Here is a 21,151-nt window from a genome sequence, read left to right on the forward strand (position 1 = left end):
CCTATCCCAGTCTCCTGTCCCCACATYKTTCAAAATAGCCCCCATTGTTCCTGTACCCAAGAAGGCAAAGATAACTGAACTAAATGACTACCCCGTAGCACTCACTTCCGTCATCATGAAGTGCTTTGAGAGACTATTCAAGGATCATATCACCCCCATCTTACCTGTCACCATAGACCCACTTCAGATTGCATACCGCCCCAACAAGTCCACAGATGATGCAATCGCCATCACACTGCACACTGCCCTATCCCATCTGGACAAGAGGAATACCTATGTAGAGTGCTGTTCATTGACTACAGCTCAGCATTCAACACRATAGTATCCTCCAAGCTCATCATTAAGCTGGAGGCCCTGGGTCTCGACCCCGCCCTMTGCAATTGGGTCCTGGACATTCTGACGGGCCGCTCCCAAGTGGTGAAGGTAGGAAACAACATCTCCACTTCGCTGATCCAATTTCTTGGGCCACTATACCTATTTTGCCAGTTGGACTTGGACCCCTCTGCTACTCGGAACCCTACTAATCCATCACGACTGGTCTAACGACGTCACCGCACAAGGAGGCCAAAACAGACTTTCCTCCGTCGAGACATCCCTCTAAGACCTTTCTGCTAGCTTGCTAGCCCCTTCTGCTAGCTGTCTAAATCGCCGTGAATCGTCRCCAGCCAGCCTAACCACTCACTGAACCCTRATTGATCACCCGGCTACGCATGCCTCTCCCTAATATCAATATGCCTTGTCCATTACTGTCCTGGTTAGTGATTATTGTCTTATTTCACTGTAGAGCCTCTAGCCCTGCTCAATATGCCTTAACCAACCATTTAGTTCCACCTCCCACATATGCGGTGACATCACCTGGTTTCTAGAGACAATATCTCTCTCATCATTACTCAATGCCTAGGTTTACCTCCAATGTACTCACATCCTACCATACCTCTGTCTGTACATTATGCCTTGAATCTATTCTCTTACGCCCAGAAACCTGCTCTTTTTACTCTATGCTCTGAACGCACTAAACGACCAGTCCTGATAGCCTTTAGCCGTACCCTCATCCTACTCCTCCTCTGTTCCTCTGGTAATGTAGAGGTTAATCCAGGCCCTGCAGTGCCTAGCACCACTCCTACTCCCCAGGTGCTCTCATTTGTTGACTTCTGTAACTGTAAAAGCCTTGGTTTCATGCATGTTAACATTAGAAGCCTCCTCCCTAAGTTTGTTTTATTCACTGCTTTAGCACACTCTGCCAACCCGGATSTCCTAGCCTTGTCTGAATCCTGGCTTAGGAAGTCCACCAAAAACCCTGAAATTTCCATCCCTAACTATAACATTTTAGAACTGCCAAAGGGGGCGGTGTTGCAATCTACTGCAGAGATACCCAAACAATTCGAACTTCTACTTTTAAAAATCCATCTATCCAGAAACAAGTCTCTCACTGTTGCCACTTGCTATAGACCACCCTCTGCCCCAGCTGTGCCCTGGACACCATATGTGAATTGATTGCCCCCCATATATCTTCAGAGCTCGTGCTGCTAGGTGACCTAAACTGTGACATGCTTAACACCCTGGCCATCCTACAATCTAAGCTTGATGCCCTCAATCTCACACAAATTATCAATGAACCCACCAGGTACAACCCCAAATCCGTAAACACGGGCACCCTCAWAGATATCATCCTAACCAACTTGCCCTCCAAATACACCTCTGCTGTTTTCAACCAAGATCTCAGCGATCACCGCCTCATTGCCTGCATCCGTAATGGGTCTGCGGTCATACGACCACCCCTCATCACTATCAAACGCTCCCTAAAACACTTCAGCGAGCAGGCCTTTCTAATCYACCTGGCCCGGGTATCCTGGAAGGATATTGACCTCATCCCGTCAGTAGAGGATGCCTGGTTATTCTTTAAAAGTGCCTTCCTCACCATCTTAAATAAGCATGCCCCATTCAAAAAATGTAGGACCAGGAACAGATATAGCCCTTGGTTCTCTCCAGACCTGACTGCCATTGACCAGAACAAAAACATCCTGTGGCGTTCTGCATTAGCATCGAACAGCCCCCGTGATATGCAACTTTTCAGGGAAGTTACGAACAAATATACACAGGCAGTTAGGAAAGCTAGGCTAGCTTTTTCAAGCAGAAATTTGCATCCTGTAGCACAAACTCAAAAAACGTCTGGGACACTGTAACGTCCATGGAGAATAATAGCACCTCCTCCTAGCTGCCACTGCACTGAGGCTAGAAACACTATTACCACCGATAAATCCACTATAATTGGAGATTTCAATAAGCATTTTTCTACCGCTGCCATGCTTTTCACCTGGCTACCCCTACCCGCAGTCAAACAGCCCTGCGCTCTCCCCACAGCAACTCGCCCAAACGGTCCCTCACTTCTCCTTCACCCAAATCCAGATAGCTGATGTTCTGAAAGAGCTGCAAAATCTGCACCCCTACAAATCAGCCGGGCAAGAACAATCTGGACCCTCTCTTTCTAAAATTATCTGGGAAATTGTTGCAACCCCTATTACTAGCCTGTTCAACCTCTCTTTCGTATCGTCTGAGATTCCCATAGATTGGAAAGCTGCCGCGGTCATCCCCCTCTTCAAAGGGGAGACACTCTAGACCCCAAACTGCTACAGACCTATATCTCTTCTACCCTGCCTTCTAAGTTCTTCGGGACACTGTGTTAACAACAAACCTCCAATGAGCTTCAATGCCATTACAACTCTCCTTCCGTGCCTCCAACTGCTCTTAAATGCAATAAAACTAAATGCATGCTTTCAACGATTGCTCCCGCACCTGCCCTCCCGTCCAGCATCACTACTCTGGACGGTCTGACTAGAATATGTGGACAACTACAAATAACCTAGGTGTCTGGTTAGACTGTAAATACTGCCTTCCAGACTCACATTAAACATCTCCAATCCAAAATGAAATCTAGAATTGGCTTTCTATTTCGCACAAAGCATCTTTACTCATGCTGCCAAACATACCCTACGTAAAACTGACCATCCTACCGATCCTCGACTTCGGCGATGTCATTTACAAAATTGCCTCCAACACTCTACTCAACAAATTGGATGCAGTCTATGACAGTGCCATCCGTTTGTCACCAAAGCCCCATATACTACCCCCACTGCGACCTGTACGCTCTCATTGGCTGGCCCTCGCTTCATACTCATCGCCAAACCCACTGCTCCAGGTCATCTACAAGTGTCTGCTAGTAAAGCACCGCTTATCTCAGCTGCACTGGTCACATAGCAAGCACCCACCCGTAGCATGCGCTCCAGCAGGTATATTTCACTGTCACCCCAAAGCCAATTCTTCCTTTGGCTGCCTCTCCTTCCAGTTCTCGGCTGCCAATGACTGGGACGAACTGCAAAAATCACTAAAGCTGGAGACTCTTACCTCCCCACTAGCTTTAAGCACCAGCTGTCAGAGCAGCTCACAGATCTCTGCACCTGTACATAGCTCATCTGTAAATAGCCCATCCATCTACCTCATCCCTATACTGTATTTATTATTATTTGCTCCTTTACATCCCAGTATCTCTACTTTGCACATTCATCTTCTGCACATTCTACCATTCCAGTGTTTATTTGCTAATATGTAATTACTTCGCCACCATGGCCTATTTATGCCTTACCTCTCTTATCCTACCTCATTTGCAAATGCTGTATATAGATTTTCTGCTGTATTATTGATTGTATGTTTGTTTATTCCAGGTGTAACTCTTGTTGTTGTATGTGTCGAACTGCTTTGCTTTATCTTGGCCAGGTCGCGAGTTGCAAATGAGAACTTCTCAACTAGCCTACCTGGTTAAATAAAGGTGAAATAATAAAAAGCTAAAAAAAATACTCAACACTGGCACTCGGAGTGTGGTGTCAGGAAAACAACCTCTCAGTCAACGTCAACAAAACAAAGGAGATGATCGTGGACTTCAGGAAACAGCAGAGCGAGCACCCCCCATCCACATCAAAGGGACAGTAGTGGAGAAGGTGAAAAGCCTCAGGAGGCTGAAGAAATGTGGCTTGTCACTCTAAAACCGGCAAACGTTTACAGATGCCACAATCGAGAGCATCCTGTCTGGCTGTACCCTGCCTAGCAGAGCAACTGCACCGCCCTCAACCGCAAGGCTCTCCAGAAGGTGGTGTGGTCTGCACAACGCATCACCGGGGGCAAACTACCTGCCCTCCAGGACACCTACAGCACCCGATGTCACAAGAAGGCCAAAAGGATCATCAAGGACAACAACCACCCAAGCCACTGCCTGTTCACRCCGRTACCATCCAGAAGGTGAGGTCAGTACAGGTGCATCAAAGCTGGGACCTGTGTTGTTATGTGTTAATAACATTTAGACTACGTTTCCCAGCAGGCTATGCGGGCACGGAAGATGGTTGAAGAATTTCTTGCATGGCTAAACATGGAGTTTTCTAGCTGAAGTATATGTTCATTAAAAGTAGTTAAACCTAAACCTACGTTTGTCATTATATAAGAAACAAACATAACATGGTGTCAGATTGGTYGTCGCTATGACAAGAGACAGAGAAAAGAAAGGAGTAACTCTGCAAATTTCTGCTACAGAAATTGAACATTCTWCCACAAGTCAAGTGACGTGAGTAGTTGAAGATGCTAGCTTGCAAGAGCGAGGACAACGAGCCGCAGCAGCGAGAGTGACAGCAGCGAGAGCGAGGCTGCATTGGAATCTGTTGACGAGCAAGTTGATGAGCAACATACTGAAGTAAGAGAAATTGACACTGTTCCTGTTCTCCGTCATGGATAGGCTTAGTCCTCCTACTCCTATGCAGTTAACAGGCAATCTAGCTGACAATTGGAAATGTTTCAAGCAGATTCAATATCTACCTAGCAGCCAGTGGTGCAGGGGGAGATGATGACAAATTGAAAGCTTCCATTTTTCTGCATGTTATTGGAGAGGATGCATTGGACATTTACAATAGCTTTCAGCAAGACGAGGCAAACTTGACATTGACTGTGCTAATGGCTATATATGAGGAGTACTTTGTACCAAGCCAGAACGTCACGTTTGAGAGATACAAGTTTTTCTCTCATGATCAGAAACAGGGAGTCAGTTTTGACCAGTATTTGGCTGAGCTGAACACACTGAGCAAAACGTGTGAATTRGAAAATCTGAAAGACTCACMAGTGAAAGACAGGATAGTCTGTGGCAAACTTGATAATGGACTCAAGGAGAGATTGCTGCGTGAGCAAGATTTAACTTTGGATAAAGCAGTGAATGTGTCGAGCAGCTGAAACCACCAGAGCACAAGCTAAAGAGCTGTGCAGGGATGAGACGTCAGTGTATGCAATAAAAAGAGAGGAGCACAACACACAACGCCTTAACAAACAAAACAGCAAAAGAGAGAAATCAAAACACTACTTGTGGAAAATGTGGATTTATCCACAAGCCAAAAAATGCCCTGCATATGGCAAATAATGTAACAACTGTGGGAAAATAATAATTTCTCAAAATGCTGCAAGCTGAGGCTACAAAGAAAAGGGTTCACACAGTCGAGGAGATGGAAGAATTCTTTGTTGATTCTGTGGAAATATGGCAATGCAGTAATGCTGAATGGATTGGTGCCATTGACTGTGATAAACTATAATACCATTCAAGTTGATACTGGAGCACAGGTAAACTGTTATCGCTGGATGACTACAAAACACATGGAAGGTGAAGCGCAAAATACACGCCGTGAAATTAAGGTACTGGTTATACTGGGGAGAACGTACCAGTTAAAGGTAGTTGCATAGTAACTTTACAGCACAAAGGAAAACAGTTCAGAGCACAGCTGCTGATTGTGGAAAAGAGTGTACAGCCTATTCTAGGAATCATTGCATGTGAAAAGCTCAATTTGTTGAAAAGAGTGTATGTAGTGACATCACAGACTGAAAATGACCAAGAATCACTACTGGCTGTGTATGAGGATGTGTTTGAGGGTCTTGGATGTTTACCAGGAGAACACAAAGGTACTGATGACAAAATTACTCCAGTTGTGCATACATGCAGAAAAGTTCKATTTGCACTGAGGAAAAAGCTCAAAGAGGAAACTCGGACGCATGGAAAAGATGGACGTCATCACAAAAATGGATGAACCTACAGACTGGGTAAGCTCACTGGTTATTGTGGGGAAAAAGAACGGTGATCTCAGGATATATCTAGACCCGAGAGATCTCAACAAAGCAATCAAGAGAGAGCATTTCAAGTTGCCAACCAGAGAAGAGATAATGTCGCAGCTTGCTGGAGCAAAGTGGTTCAGTAAGCTTGATGCCTCATCAGGATTCTGGCAAATGAAGCTAGATGATGCAAGCTCAAGGCTATGCACATTCAACACACCTGAGGGCAGGTACAGATTTCTTCGTCTACCATATGGGATTCTCTCAGCGCCAGAGGTCTACCACAAGACAATCCACATGATCTTCGAGCACATTCCAGGAGTGGAGACGATGATGGATGACATCATCGTCTGGGGGTCCACAAAAGAAAAACACAATGCGAGAGTGAGACAAGTGCTGGACCTGACATGGAAAGTCAACCTAAAACTAAACAAGGACAAATGCGAGGTAGGTGTGAAAACACTTACATTCGTGGGAGATGTACTTTCAGAGGACGGAGTCAAATCAGACCCGAGGAAAACATCAGCCATCAACAACATGGAGCGCTCGAAGAACAAGGACGATGTGAGACACTTCTACCTTGCCTCAACTGTCAGCACAGTCCGTTCCACTCAGATGTCTTCTGGAACAGAAAAATGAATGGGAATGGTCCCATGAACAGGAAAACTGCTTCAAAAACCTAAAGAAGACAATCACAGAAGAGCCGGTGCTCAGGTTCTATGATCCAGAGAAAATCACAAGGATTTCTGCAGACGCGTCACAGTTTGGCCTGGGAGCAGTTCTTCTGCAACAGCATGACGACACATGGCAACCCGTCGCTTATGCGTCCAGAGCCTTGACAGGCGCAGAGACAAGGTATGCACAAATAGAGAAAGAACTACTGGCAAGCACATACGCTTGCGAAAGGTTTCACCAATACGTCTACGGACGAGACTTTGAAGTAGAAACCGACCACAAACCATTGGTGTCAATCCTGTCTAAGCCACTGAATGATTGTCCAATGAGAATCCAGAGAATGTTGATCAGACTGCAAAAGTATGATGTGAAGATGATCTATACCCCGAGAAAGTTCATGTTCGCCGCCGACACTCTTTCTCGAGCAGTCGACAAGGAGAGCTTCGACACACAGAAAAACACTGAGATTCAGGTCTACGTCGACATGATCGTAGCATCACTTCCTGTGTCTTCTGAGAGAATGGAGCAGATCAAAAGAGAGACCGCAGCTGACCAAACACTGATAGGATGGCCTGCACAGAAAAACAACTGTCCAAGGAGAATACAGGACTACTGGATGTGCAGAGCAGAGCTCACCGTTGTGGATGACATCGTGTTCAAAGGCAACAAGGTTGTCATTCCCATGACATTACGCAAAGAAATGCTACAGAAAATACACGAGGGCCATTTGGGTGAGGAAAAACGCAAACGACTAGCACGAGAAGTAATGTACTGGCCAAGAATGAACCAGGAAATCAGCCAGACCACTGCTTCATGTGAACTGTGTTTGACCTACAGGCCAAAGCAGCAAGCAGAGCCACTAATGCCTCATCCAGTACCCAACAGACCCTACTACAAAGTTGGAGTTTACCTTTTTGACTGCAATGGCAAAAGTCACATTGTTGTTACCGACTACTACTCAAACTACCCTGAAGTAGCAACACTGCCAACTACCTCCAGCAAAGCTGTAATCACCTACCTGAAATCAGTCTTTGCAAGACATGGGGTTGCGTCTGAACTGTACAAAAAAAAACGGTAAAAAAAAAATACAAAAAAATACAAGAAAGGGGCACCTGGACTGAATGTTTTGTTAATGTGAAAAGAACTACAGACTATATTTAGTTGAAAAWATATTTTATTTTTCAGGATTTTTGAGGGGGGGAATAAATGTGTTATTGAAAATTGCATGTTATGCAGGTTGAATAAACAAATGTGATGCGACATGTGTAGTTACATAGAAAAGTAGTTTTATTTTAAAGGACAGAAGATGTGTTGTTATYTGTTAATAACATTTAGACTACGTTACCCAGCAGGCTATGCGGGCGCGGGAGATGGTTGAAGAATGCCTTGCATGGCTAAACATGGAGTTTTCTAGCTGAAGTATATGTTCATTAAAAGTAGTTAATTAAACCTACGCCCCGGTTTGTCATTATATAAGGAACAGACATAACAGGACCGAGAGACTGAAAAACAGCTTCTATCTCAAGGCCATCAGACTGCTAAAACAGCAATCATTAACTCAGAGAGGCTGCTGCCTACATAGAGACTCAAATCACTGACCACTTTAATAAATGGATCACTAGTCACTTTAAACAATGCCACTTTAATAATGTTAACATATCTTACATTACTCATTTCATATGTATATACTGTACCTTATACCACCTATTGCACCTCGCCTATGCCACTTGGCCATCGCTCATCCGTATATTTATATGTACATATTCTTATTCCATCCCTTTAGATTTGTGTGTATTAGGTAGTTGTTGGGAATTGTTAGATTACTTGTTAGATATTACTGCACTGTCGGGAACTAGAAGCACAAGCATTTCGCTAAACTCGCATTAACATCTGCTAACCATGTGTATGTGACCAATACAATTTGATTTGATTTGGGATTTATTAACAATGCTGTAAGAGCCATTTTGATTTGGAAAATAAATTGTATAGAAATGCTTATGTACAGTATATATTGGAAACGTACTGTACTCTTTATTTGTGTGTAATTCCTCTTATTGCTATTGTGACACCTGGTGGCCACCTTTTCGGTTTACCTGCAGGCTAGCATAAGGGGGTTATGGGTAAAGATGGCGGTAGAGGTGACTCAGCACGTCTGTCACTAGCAGCAGGAACCGCAAGGAAACGTGGCTGAAGCGGATGTTCTGTTTGAAACTGATGGGGCATTGAGTGGAGATGCGTGAGAAGGAATGGATTACAGTGGTGAACAAAAAAGCAAAGGAGAAGTAAAGTGGTGGTGAAATCTAGTAAATCCTAGCATAGTTCTGACAGTTTTTGACATCTCTGTGAAAATCATAGATGCATTGGATGAGGTGGCGTCAGTGGTAATAAGAAGTGGGCTTATTTTGGATTTCCGTGTGTCCGTAGAGCAGAAGGAGCGTGCTTTGCGCCTCAAAAAGTTATTGGATTGTAATGTGTGTGGATCTTCGAAGCAGGGCACCTATGAAGGGGGTTATCCCTGGCATGGCGCTAGAAGGGAATGCAAAGGATATAACTGAAGAAATAGATGGAGTGGTTGGTGCACCCCGACTGACCTGTATCCATTCTATTGTTCTTTGAAGAAGGAGTCGCTCCCTTCTCACGTATTTTGGGGTTATGTGAGATACCCTGTAAGAGCCTTCGTGCCCAAACCCATGCATTGTGATAAATGCAAAATATTTGTACATCGTATGCCAGCTGAGGTTAAATGCTGCAACTGTGGTGGCGAACATGCACCCGAATTCCTTAAGTGCCCTGTTGGGGTGAAGGAGACACTGGTAAGAATAAGCGTTGTCTAGTGCGCCTCCTATCTGGAGGCGGTGAGAAGAGTGTAAGAAGGAAGTAATGTTGAAAAAACAATGGTAGTAGGATTAGGAGCACCAATGGAAGTTGCAACAGAGTGCCAACAGAGTGATCCTGACATGTTGGTGGGTGGTAGTGTCCAATAGGAACAGAGTGTTTAGGGCACGTGGACTGCCCTCATGATGTTAGTGTGACCAGAACCAGGGATCCAGCCGGTCACCACGATCACCATGTCAAGCGGAGTCAATCACCACCTTCCGGAGACACCTGAAACCACACCTCTTTAAGGAATACCTAGGATAGGATAAAGTAATCCTTCTAACCCCCTCCCCCTTAAAAGAGTTAGATGCACTATTGTAAAGTGGCTGTTCCACTGGATATCATAAGGTGAATGCACCGATTTGTAAGTCGCTCTGGATAAGAGCGTCTGCTAAATGACTTAAATGTAAATGTAATGTTGCATGTTAAAGGGGCAATCAGTAGTTGCTACATCCATTTTTGGAAAATGAATGATATGTACCCATTGATCCTTGAAGAATACAACTTAGAAATGCCTTATGAGCTTAGCCCATTGGAAACCAAAATATAAACATGTTTTACTCCAATCTTTGTAAACAAAGTAAATGAAAAACAAATACTCTATAGCCTAAAAACCTAGTTAAAATTATCACGGTCAGTCCTTGCATCCATAGCACTGCCTTTGAATTTGAGAGTTGTTACTTTTCTCCATGATGGCAGCCATAGAAGGCAGGTATTCATCAAGTTAAGGTAACAGCAACAGACAGGCTTTCTCCGCTTTCTATGGTGGCCAGGAGATGATTTCAGTCAGAGCCTTACTYAGTACAGGATGACTGTGCTAGTTATACCCTGAAGAAGACTGCAGAGGACAACAAGAGCAGCTTTTCAGCTGAGGAAATTGACACCATCAATGACAACTTCTATGTAGATGACTGTTGAAGTCTGTACCAAATGAAAGGCAAGCCAGAAGAACTCTATGCAAAGGGTTGTTTTCTCTTGACAAAATGGATCAGCAAAATACTAGCTGGGTTGGCCTTGATTCCAGGCAGAAAGAGCCAAGGAGGTGAAGGACCTCGACTTGGACAAAGAACACCTATCTTTAGAAGGAGCCATGGGGGTTTAGTGGTGTGTGGAAGAGAATACGCCAAGTTTCAAGTGTCCATGAAGAATCAATTCTTTATCAGGAGAGGTATTCTGTCTACTGTTAGTTGTGTGTAAGATCCACTTGGATTTCTTGCTTCATTCAAATTCACTGAAAAAGCACATCCTGCAGGAGTTATCCCAGCTTAACCATGGCAAAGGTGGCTGGTAGGGCTACAGCAGATGGAGGGCTTCAGCATCGACAGGTGCATCAAGTCAAAGAACTTTGGAAAGATCAAGTCAGCCCTACTGGAACACTTCTGTGATACAAGTGAATCAGGGTACGGCATRGTAAGCTACTTATAACTGACAAAGTCTGAAGATCAGGTGCACTTAGCTTTCATAATGGGAAAGGCAAGAGTAGCACCGTTGAAATGGATGACAATACAAAGCATGGAACTTGCTGCAGCAGTGCTGAGTGTTGAAAGGATGCCGGCTACAGAGCTACAGCTTCCACTGGAGAAATCTACAATTTGGACAGATGGTGAATCTGTCTTGAAGTACATCAAGAATGAGACCAAAAGATGTCAGACGTTTGTGGCAAACAGGGTAAGCACCATCAGAGAAGTGTCAGATGTCACGCATGTTAACACCAAGGTCAACCCAAGGTCAACCCTGCAGACCATGTCTGGGATGTTTGGGATTATAAGGTTCTATCTGACATTTTTGTCAAAAATGAGTTGGTCACATAATTGACAGTTAGATGATTCTACATATGATTGAAGTTCACTGAAAACATTTTTAAAGTATACTTTAAGTGGGAAAAAACTAGAAAGTGATCTGCATAAACCCATTTCAATTTAGCGCTATAAGAATCTATCTGCAATACAATCACAAGCCTGAACAAATACAGACGGACTGAGCAGAACACGCCTTTGCCATCTAAGTATGGTCTAGGCTAGTCTAGTCAGCAGTAATGGCATGCAGGCAAAAAAACAACACTGTCAGAAATCTTAGTAAGATCGTTATTCAGTGATGACTACAATCCACAGGCAGCCGAGGCTTTTCAACATATATTCTCTGATGACAACCTAATTGATGCCTAGTGAGCTCATAACCCTAAAGTAAAAGAGTACACCATCTATTCAAACAGGCACAAAACATTCTRCCGAATCGATTTTGTGCTATTATCTACTCCTCTATTTTCTTTTAATCAAGAAAATAGAAATTCGACATATTGCCAGATACAGATGTCAGAATCTCCTAAAAGAGACACAAGATGGTGCTTTAATGTTTCCTTACTACAAAATMATACTCTCTGTGAACAATTTGAAACTGAATTGAATGAATTCATAATGATTAACAAAAATTCAGTCGACGATCTTCTGATTTTATGGGACGCCATTAAAGGTTTTATTAAAAATAATGCAACTGCATTTGCATCTGGGCTGAATAAATCACAATTAAAGAAAATATCAGAAATTGMAAAAGTTGTTAACGACATTAAAGCYACTACTCTACTACCAGGTAGCGACTACTCTCTTCYAAGTCAAGACTGAACCAAATATATTGTTAAGGCAGAGCATAATTTGCCATCCATCGAGTTAGACCATTACTTCCATGGTAATCGACTCAGTCGTCTACTGGCTAACAAGCCTCGCAGTAATGATATTTCAACTATTAAATCTGAATCGGATGAATTACAATCAGAACCCAAATGAATCAACCAAAGATTATCCTGTTTCTATATAGAATTCTGCAGCTCTGATTGTAAATCCACACCAAGCCCGAACGACTCCTTTTAAAAATAATATGAACTCCTCTTCTTTCAACTCAGGAAGCCGGCTTGTTGGGAGCCCAAATCTCTCTCCATGAACTCAAAAGGGCATTGGATAACATGAATAAAGGCAAATCACCTGGTTGTGACGGTATTCCTTCTGAGATCTATTTAACATTTTGGAACCAATTATGTTCACTTTCAGTTGAAATMAGCCGTTCACAAAGGTTACTTTGGAAGGGATTTAACATACAGCACTAATTTAGCTTTTATTTATTTTTTAAGAGGTAAGGATGCCAGCCAGTGCTCTCACTATCACCCTCTATCTTTGATAAACACAGATATMAAACTATTTTCAAAAATGTTGTCATCCTGTCTTGAAACTCACCCAAATTGGTACATCTGGACCAAAGCGGGTTTGTTAAAAAAACTTTTCTCCTCAGATAAGCTCTGTCTATTACGTATCTAATATGCTTCCTCAGAAACCAAAGCTATTTTGGCAATTCTATCTCTGGACACAGAACAAGCTTTTGATAGACAAGAATGGTCATATCTTTGATCGGTTTTGGAACGTATGGGATTCCAATTTCATTATATGATTAAAATACTATACTCCAATTCCTCAGCCATAGTAATAACAGGTAATACCTGCTTTGTTTCATTCAGAAAAAACAAAAAGTAGCAGGCAAGGTGATCCCATCTCACCTTTGTAATTTATGTCACTGGAGCCCCTGGCCCTGGCAATTCGACAATCAAAAGAAATTACACCCARATCTCTCAATTCTACATATCACGTCATCTCATTATACACTGACAATATCTTACTTTATTTAGACAATGTATCTCAATCCCTCCCAAAAGCTTTGGAAGATCAGACAAATTCACCTCCATCTCAAGTTATAAAATGCATCTAACCAAATCTGCCCTACTGCCTCTCAAGACCRCGATGGAGGTCTCCACCTATAATTATGGAATCTCGCTCGTTTCCTATTTTAAATATCTGGGAATAGAAAAAAACATTGCCTGAAACTTTAACAGAACACTCAAATATAATACATCTGACCACGGTAGATGGACTAATATCCCAGTTGCTTTAAGGAGCAGAATATCTATTGTCAAAATGAATATATTGCCATGGCTGAATTTCTGTAGTTCGATGCTTCCCATGTCTCCCCCTTCAGGCTATTTGGATAAGATCCATAGTGTGGATAAGAAATGTATATGGCAAGGTAAGTGAGCCCGGATAAAATTAACAAACTTGCAAAGTGGGAAAGACTTAGGAGGACTATCCATACCAAACTTGAAATTGTATTTCCAGGCACTAGAATTTCATCCCATCCTGAATTGGTTTAGACATGATTCTTCCGCCCCCTGGCTAAGTATAGAGAGAAATATGGCGTCTCCTATTGCCCTGGAAGATGTGGTCTTCACTGATATATCCCTTAAAACAATGTAAACTACGCTTTGGTCCTATTATTGCTCACACAATRTCTATTTGGTGCAAAATTGAAAAAGATTGTAACTGGGAATCAAAATGGCATGCCCATACTCAGTCTGCATACCCTAGCTCAACACCAACAATTWAAAATAAGCTATTAAAATCATTCCAATCCCTATTAAAAGGCAAATACAGTTTAGCGATATTAAAGGGATGACTTTAGGATGATGCAGATGCCTGGGAGCGGGAGGGAAGGCTGTTTGAATGGCTGGCTGGCTTTATGGAGAGTAGAGATCTGTATATAATGATGACAAGATGGGAGTGCAAAATAAGACCATTGAAACGCATAGGTCTTATTTTTGACAGATTTTGGCCAGAGTGAAACCTCTCACGTCGCCTTTTCCTCTCTGTGGAGAACGCATTGACGCAGCTGCAGGAAACAGCAGGACTTTTCCAACTCATTGCAGAGATAAAGGTGGCTGTAGTAGATGGTTTTGGCTTAGTAACTGCTGTTTGATTTGACATCAAACTCGAGTTGTAATCCCGGTGCTGAGCTAGTGCGTATCAAGCAGCAAATGTTGGTATGTCACTTTGATTTGGCCTACTATGTCAGTTTTGTTGCTATTGCACTGTGTGAGAAGCCTCTAAATAAAAAATAAAAAATGGCAGCCTACAGGTACATGTTTTATAAACGTATAATTTGAAATGGATAATGTATCTGTAACTGTCCCCCCCCCCCCAAAACAAATTATAATTTTGAGGTGTGGCTAACCCAAATTGACATTTCAGAGCCATAAGTTTATATCTGCGATTGCACCCCCCTAAAAAAGGATTTACAAATGTCTCAGGATTTTGATACTCTGTACTTTAGGCACCTTTAAGGTGATGACCTTATGAAAGAAGTTGTGGAAGAAGAATTGACTACAAAAAAGTTCTGAGATCTGGGATGTGAAAACTTTGATGCTCAATATCTCAGAACTATGCTTTGCGGAGATAGAACCTTATAGTCACAAGGTCATGAGCTGATGTCTTCCTGAAGTGTGAGATTGTCATGGTTCCACCTGTCACCAGAGGGCGGCAGAGACCATCCTAGAGACAATTATGACACTCAGGTGTGTTCTCTTACTCATTAGAATTTCCCTGTTGAAAGAAGTATGTTTTCTGTTATGCTTTGCAGAAGCTTGAATTGTTTACTGTGTGGTTACTGAGTCAGTGTTTGAGATGTAGTGGTTGTTGGTTTTCCTCAAGTTTACTGTGATCCTGCGGTTACTGTTCTTAGTAAAGTGTTATGTTTACCCTTAACCACTGATTCCTCGTCTGGTCTCTTCTCTGCACCTGGGTGCAACCTCACCATGTCACAGAAATTTGGAGCAGTGGCACGATCCATTCTCCAAACAGCGAATAGGAACGGCACGATCCACTCTCCCCAATATGCCCAGATGATTTTGAGGTCAAGATGAGCAAAGTGACTGTGAACACAATCTTTCCCTTGACTTCACTCCCCTCTGACCTCCAATGGATTTTGAGGAGGCGGCAAGGAGAAAGGACATGAGGAGTATGCAATTTAGATTCTCCCAGGAAGTGTTACGATTGCAGACAGTCTGTGTTTACCTATCTAGAGGTGAGAGCGTGCCATGCGTGTGCACAGCCGGGCAATCCATATTTGAATTAGATTGGAGTGGGTGAGCCATGGAGGTAGCATCAAACAATAGGATGTACTGTAATACTTATTTGGGTACTGCTAGGTGATGCAAACGACAATGTTTCAATCAGAACAGTCAACCAATTACGGTTACCGTCCAACGTGAGACATGTGCTGCTAAAACAGTTACAGTCATTGGCCAAGTACTAATCTCAGCAATGGCTGAAGATGGAACGTTACTGTTAAAATAACTGTAATTGCTGTTATAACTTTATATGACGTGCCTTAGGTCATGAGCAAACCAATCTTGATTGCCAAACACAGCCCAGTGGGCACACCACGTCATTTCAATGTGAAGAATTGGGTAATATTTGGTAGATACGTTGATCAATGATATTCCAACATATTTTCACCCACTCAAAAAGACAACGTCTTATCAGTATGCTTTCAACCATCTAAAAGCACATCCAAATTCCAATAAATCTGTCAGATTTTTGGTTTAGTTGTCACATAAATGTACTATTGCTGCACTTTCAACCAATTAAAAGCACCAAYTTCAAATGAGAATACAATGTAAGATATTTCATTTATTTATATATACAACAACTTAATGTGTTAGCACTGGCTTCATCTAATMGCACAACCAAATTATCTCGATTGCAGTTGAGGTTACATTAAAGTTATTGTACATGGTGCAAGTGATCAATTCGGTTTGAGATTCTGTGCAGATTATCATGACAATTGTGAAGAATTCCACAGAACTGCGACCCTGAACATGGATTCTTTCTGTGATTACATAAGAATACATTTGTAACCTCTAAATGTGGCCATGGATGTTATTCATTTTAAGGTTTATTATCAGTTAAAGAATAGGACTAAATAAAATCAAACTTTAAATGCACTTTAAATAAAGTCTGATTTGATTTAATCCTATTCTTTAACTTAGATTTTTGGTTGAGATGGAGAGGTGAATTCAACATATGTAATGTTAACTTTTATTCCATTTGAAATTAACCAAGGCCTAAATAGCATCATTGATGATATATAATTGATAAAGTATGGTTATATTTAATTTGGAATGACTTCGATAGCAACAGTATTAAATGGACAATCTCACCAGTCAATCTCACAATAGCACATTGGTTATAGTCAAGTAAAAATACCCAAGGTAAGCAGTGAAGGTTTTGGTTAAYATCCTGGATGGGAGACTGAAGGGATAGCTGTAGATAGATCAACTCTCCAGTAGGAGGTGCTTTCCAGCCTATGGATTTTTCTTATAGTGGATATTATGTTGAATCTCTGATATTGTTTCAAAGTTACAAATTCTAAATATTTCATAAATTTGTCTACATCGAAAACTGTGGTGGAAATTTCAACCTCAAAACAACAGTTTAGGTTGACTTTTTTCAAGGTCAATATTTTCCAGATTCCACATATTGAAAAATTAGGTTTGAAACAACACTGATTTAACCAGTTTGTGACCATTTGGAGAGACGCGTTTTGAAGTCAGTTTAATAATTCTTTCCTGTGGATATTTTGTCTCAAATTTCAACTATCTGAAGGACCAACCCCACAGACAATAATCTCAAATGTATAGGCTCAGTCTGAAACACAAATAACAACGCAATAACAAATCTCTGTTTTGGTACAATGTGTTTGTCCTCCAATAAAAGTAAATGTTCAGTTCAGTCTCAAAATCCAGTAAGAAATCCAGAAGTAAGCCAGAAGTAATCCAGAAATAATTCAACTCTGAGAAATGAAATAAGGCTTGATTTTACAGTTCAGTTGCACAGTTGAGTATCATAATCCAAAATAAAATAATCCACTGTGCAAAATTCCCAAAATATATAAGTAMGCCTTTCACAGATTGGTCAAGGATCAGACCATTGTTTTCAATTTTCACCTAAAATGACATACCCAAATCTAACTGCCTGTAGCCAGGACCTGAAGCTAGGATATGCATATTCTTGATACCATTTGAAAGGAAACACTTTGAAGTTTGTGGAAATGTGAAATTAATGTAGGAGAATGCTACACATTAGATCTGGTTAAAGATAATTCAAAGAAAAAAACARGCGTTTTCTTATATTTTTTTGTACCATCATCTTTGAAATGCAAGAGAAAGGCCATAATGTYTTATTCCAGCTTGTTAATCTAATTGCACTGTACAATTTACAGTAGCTATTACAGTGAAAGAATACCATGCTATTGTTTGAAGAGAGTGCACAGTTATGAACTTGAAAATGTATCAATAAACCAATTAGGCACATTTGGGCAGACATTTCTGCATTTGGGCAGAAATGTTCAAAACATTTTGAACATGCAATGGTTCATTGGATCAGTCTAAAGCTTTGCACATACACTGCTGCCATCTAGTGGCCTAAATCTAAATTGCGCCTAAACTGGAATAATACATTGTGGCCTTTCTCTTGCATTTCAAAGATGAAAAGAAAATGCATGCTTTTTCTTTGTATTATCTTTTACCAGATGAATGTGTTATATTCTCCTATATTAATTTCACATTTCCACAAGCTTGAAAATTGAAAAAAAGGGTCCGATCCTYATAAGGATTTWWWWAAAWTATTTATACTTTWWTTTTTACTTTTGATACTTAAGTATATTTTAGTAATTACATGTACTTTTGATACTTAAGTATATTTTAAACCAAATACTTTTAGWCTTTTACTCAAGTAGAATTTTACTGAGTTACTTTTACTTGAGTCATTTTCTATTAAGGTATCTTTAATAAGGTATTAAGGTTAATTAATTAAGGTATTCACACGCAACACAATTGGCCAGAAAAGGTTCAAWWCATTGGCCATGCTGTCAATCCAGCATGACTTCTGCCGCATTCAAAACAACTGGAAACTCGGAACTGGAAAARTTTAGACTTCCATGAGTTAAAGACAACTGAGAACTCCGACTGGGAAAATATGTCTTGAACGGTCATCTAACTAATTCCAAGTTGGAAACTTGGGCCTCTTTCTAGGGCTCCGACCTGAAGATCACTGATGTCATGATTCAATTTAGTTTTTTCCAGAGTTCCCAGTTGTCTTGGAAGCACTTTAAATCCGGTGAATGACAAAGTTTCATGACAAAAGCACAATGGTGAGTCCAAAAATGTCTTGTATGCTGCGGCATATATTATGTAATATGCCAGGTTCTGACTTGGTGTACAGGGAGAATACTGTAAGAACGGCCCATGTTCTGAATTCTGTTGCTGTACATTTCAAAATTGCTGAACAAATAGTTATATTGACTACGCCCGTCTTAGCTCAGTCATTGTCTTAATCAAAATTACAGATTGCCTCTTATACTTTCATCATTATTCCCTTATGCCATAGCTTGTACATCAGTAGAAACCACATTTGTTTAAGCAAGTCAGCCATATCAGCTATGTTTTATAAAATGCCAGACAAGACTACGCTGATAGCCAGGTGTAGCAGTGGTAAGGATTCACTCCATGGTGCTGAAAAGCTCTGCCGTTGGGACAGCTTTATGTAGGCCGTAACAGTTTGTGTGCACAATTGTCATGTCATAGCTTGCATMAATTATTATTTTGAGGAAACCAGAATTTAGCTTCTAACATCGTTACAAGTTACTAGGATATGTCTTCTTAATTGGCTCGATAACGTTATGGAAAAAGGGTTTATTGTATAGATATAGCTACTCCTCTCTTGCTGTGAAAAAAAAAATTGGGCTCGTTTTCAGGCTTTTTGGTCGGGTTTTGAGTGGTCATTGGGTTAGACATTTTTACTTGACCTGGCAACACGGGTGCAGGCAGTGGGGAGGAGGGAGAGAGAGCAGCAACCAAGCCAACTCACAATAGTTACTAACTTCTAGCTGCTAAACCTAGGTTATTAATCATCCAATCCGATCACGTAATACTTCTGATGACGCATTCAAACCGAGAAGAAAGCTAGTAATGCTAGCTAGCTACACAATTACAAGAACTCCATATTAAGTAGCCTACCTGTTTGTGATTGGTCATTGTAACCAGATGCGAATAATACCGTATACCGGGGTCTATACTTTTTTTTGCTCACACACACACACACAACACACACACACACACACACACACACACACACACCACACACACACACCACACCACACACAAACACACACACACACACACACACACACACACACACACACACACACACACACACACACACACACACACACAGTAATAATTTTGTGCTATTATGTAATTAATTGTGAGACTACATACAGTTTGTCATTTAGAAGACACTCACAGGTTAAGTGCCTTGCTCACGGCACATCAACAAATATATATTCTGATTCACCTAGTCGACCAAGGGATTCAAACCAGCAACCTTTCGGTTACTGAATCAACACTCTTAACCACTAGCCTAACTTCTAACTAGATGACAAATTATACTGTTTTGAGATATGTATTCTAAGTGGCACAAGTTCTGGCCTGGATTACCAATCATAAATMACATGTTAGGCCTACAACGTGTTCACAACCAAGATAAACCAATATCATGTGTATTTAAGGATACTCAATATACGGACTTCGGTACAGATCCTGGTAGAGAACACGTTGTAGGCCTAACATTGTTAGTTCTGTTTGAAAAATGTCAGCCTGTTTTGGTGGGAAGGAGTATTGGCCTTCCATGGCGACATTACCATGCGGTAAATTKATMAATAGGCCAATAAGAAAGAGACTTCCAAACCTCTCTGCCAATAACAGCTAATTTAATTTTCCCCCTCCCCACTCAAACACTCCATGACAGTCCTATCAAAACTCTTACTTGAGAAATTGCTATTTGTTAAGAAGCTATTTTTGTTTCTATTTGACCATTTTAATTGAAAAAAATCCCAGTAAGGTACTAAACTGTTACCCAGAAATTACTTGACATTGACATAAAAATGGCAGCATTGGACCTTTAACTTTTAATTCCATAATTTTCATTCCATCTTCCAATTCCTTACTGGGTACACACAGAGCCAGAACCTAGTGCCACTTTGATAACTTGTGATTGGCCCAAGACAACGACAACAAGCTACAGGCGCCACTCTCCTTGGTATTTGGTATTTATTAGGATCCCCATTAGCCACTGTAAAAGCATCATCTACAGTTGAAGTCGGAGGTTTACATACACCTTAGCCAAATACATATAAACTCAGCTTTTCACAATTCCTGACATTCAATCTGAGTAAAAATTCCCTGTCTTGCTGTTGTTTACTGGCATTGATTCCACTTCTCGCACCAAAGTACGTTCATCTCTAGGAGACAGAACGCTTCTCCTCCTGAGCGGTATGACGGCTGCGTGGCCATGGTGTTATAACTTGCGTACTATTGTTTACAGATGAATGTGTTACCTGCAGGCATTTGGAATTGCTCAAGGATGAACCAGACTTATGGAGGCCTACAATTATTTTCTGAAGTCTTGGCTGATTTTTTTTGATTTTCCCATGATGTCAAGCGAAGAGAGCACTGAGTTTGAAGGTAGGCCCTTGAAATACATCCACAGGTACACCCTCCAATTGACTCAAATGATGTCAATAGCCTTACAAACCAAGA

The sequence above is a fragment of the Salvelinus sp. IW2-2015 genome, linkage group LG19 (genome assembly GCF_002910315.2).
Source record: "Salvelinus sp. IW2-2015 linkage group LG19, ASM291031v2, whole genome shotgun sequence".
Taxonomy (NCBI): Eukaryota; Metazoa; Chordata; class Actinopteri; order Salmoniformes; family Salmonidae; genus Salvelinus; species Salvelinus sp. IW2-2015.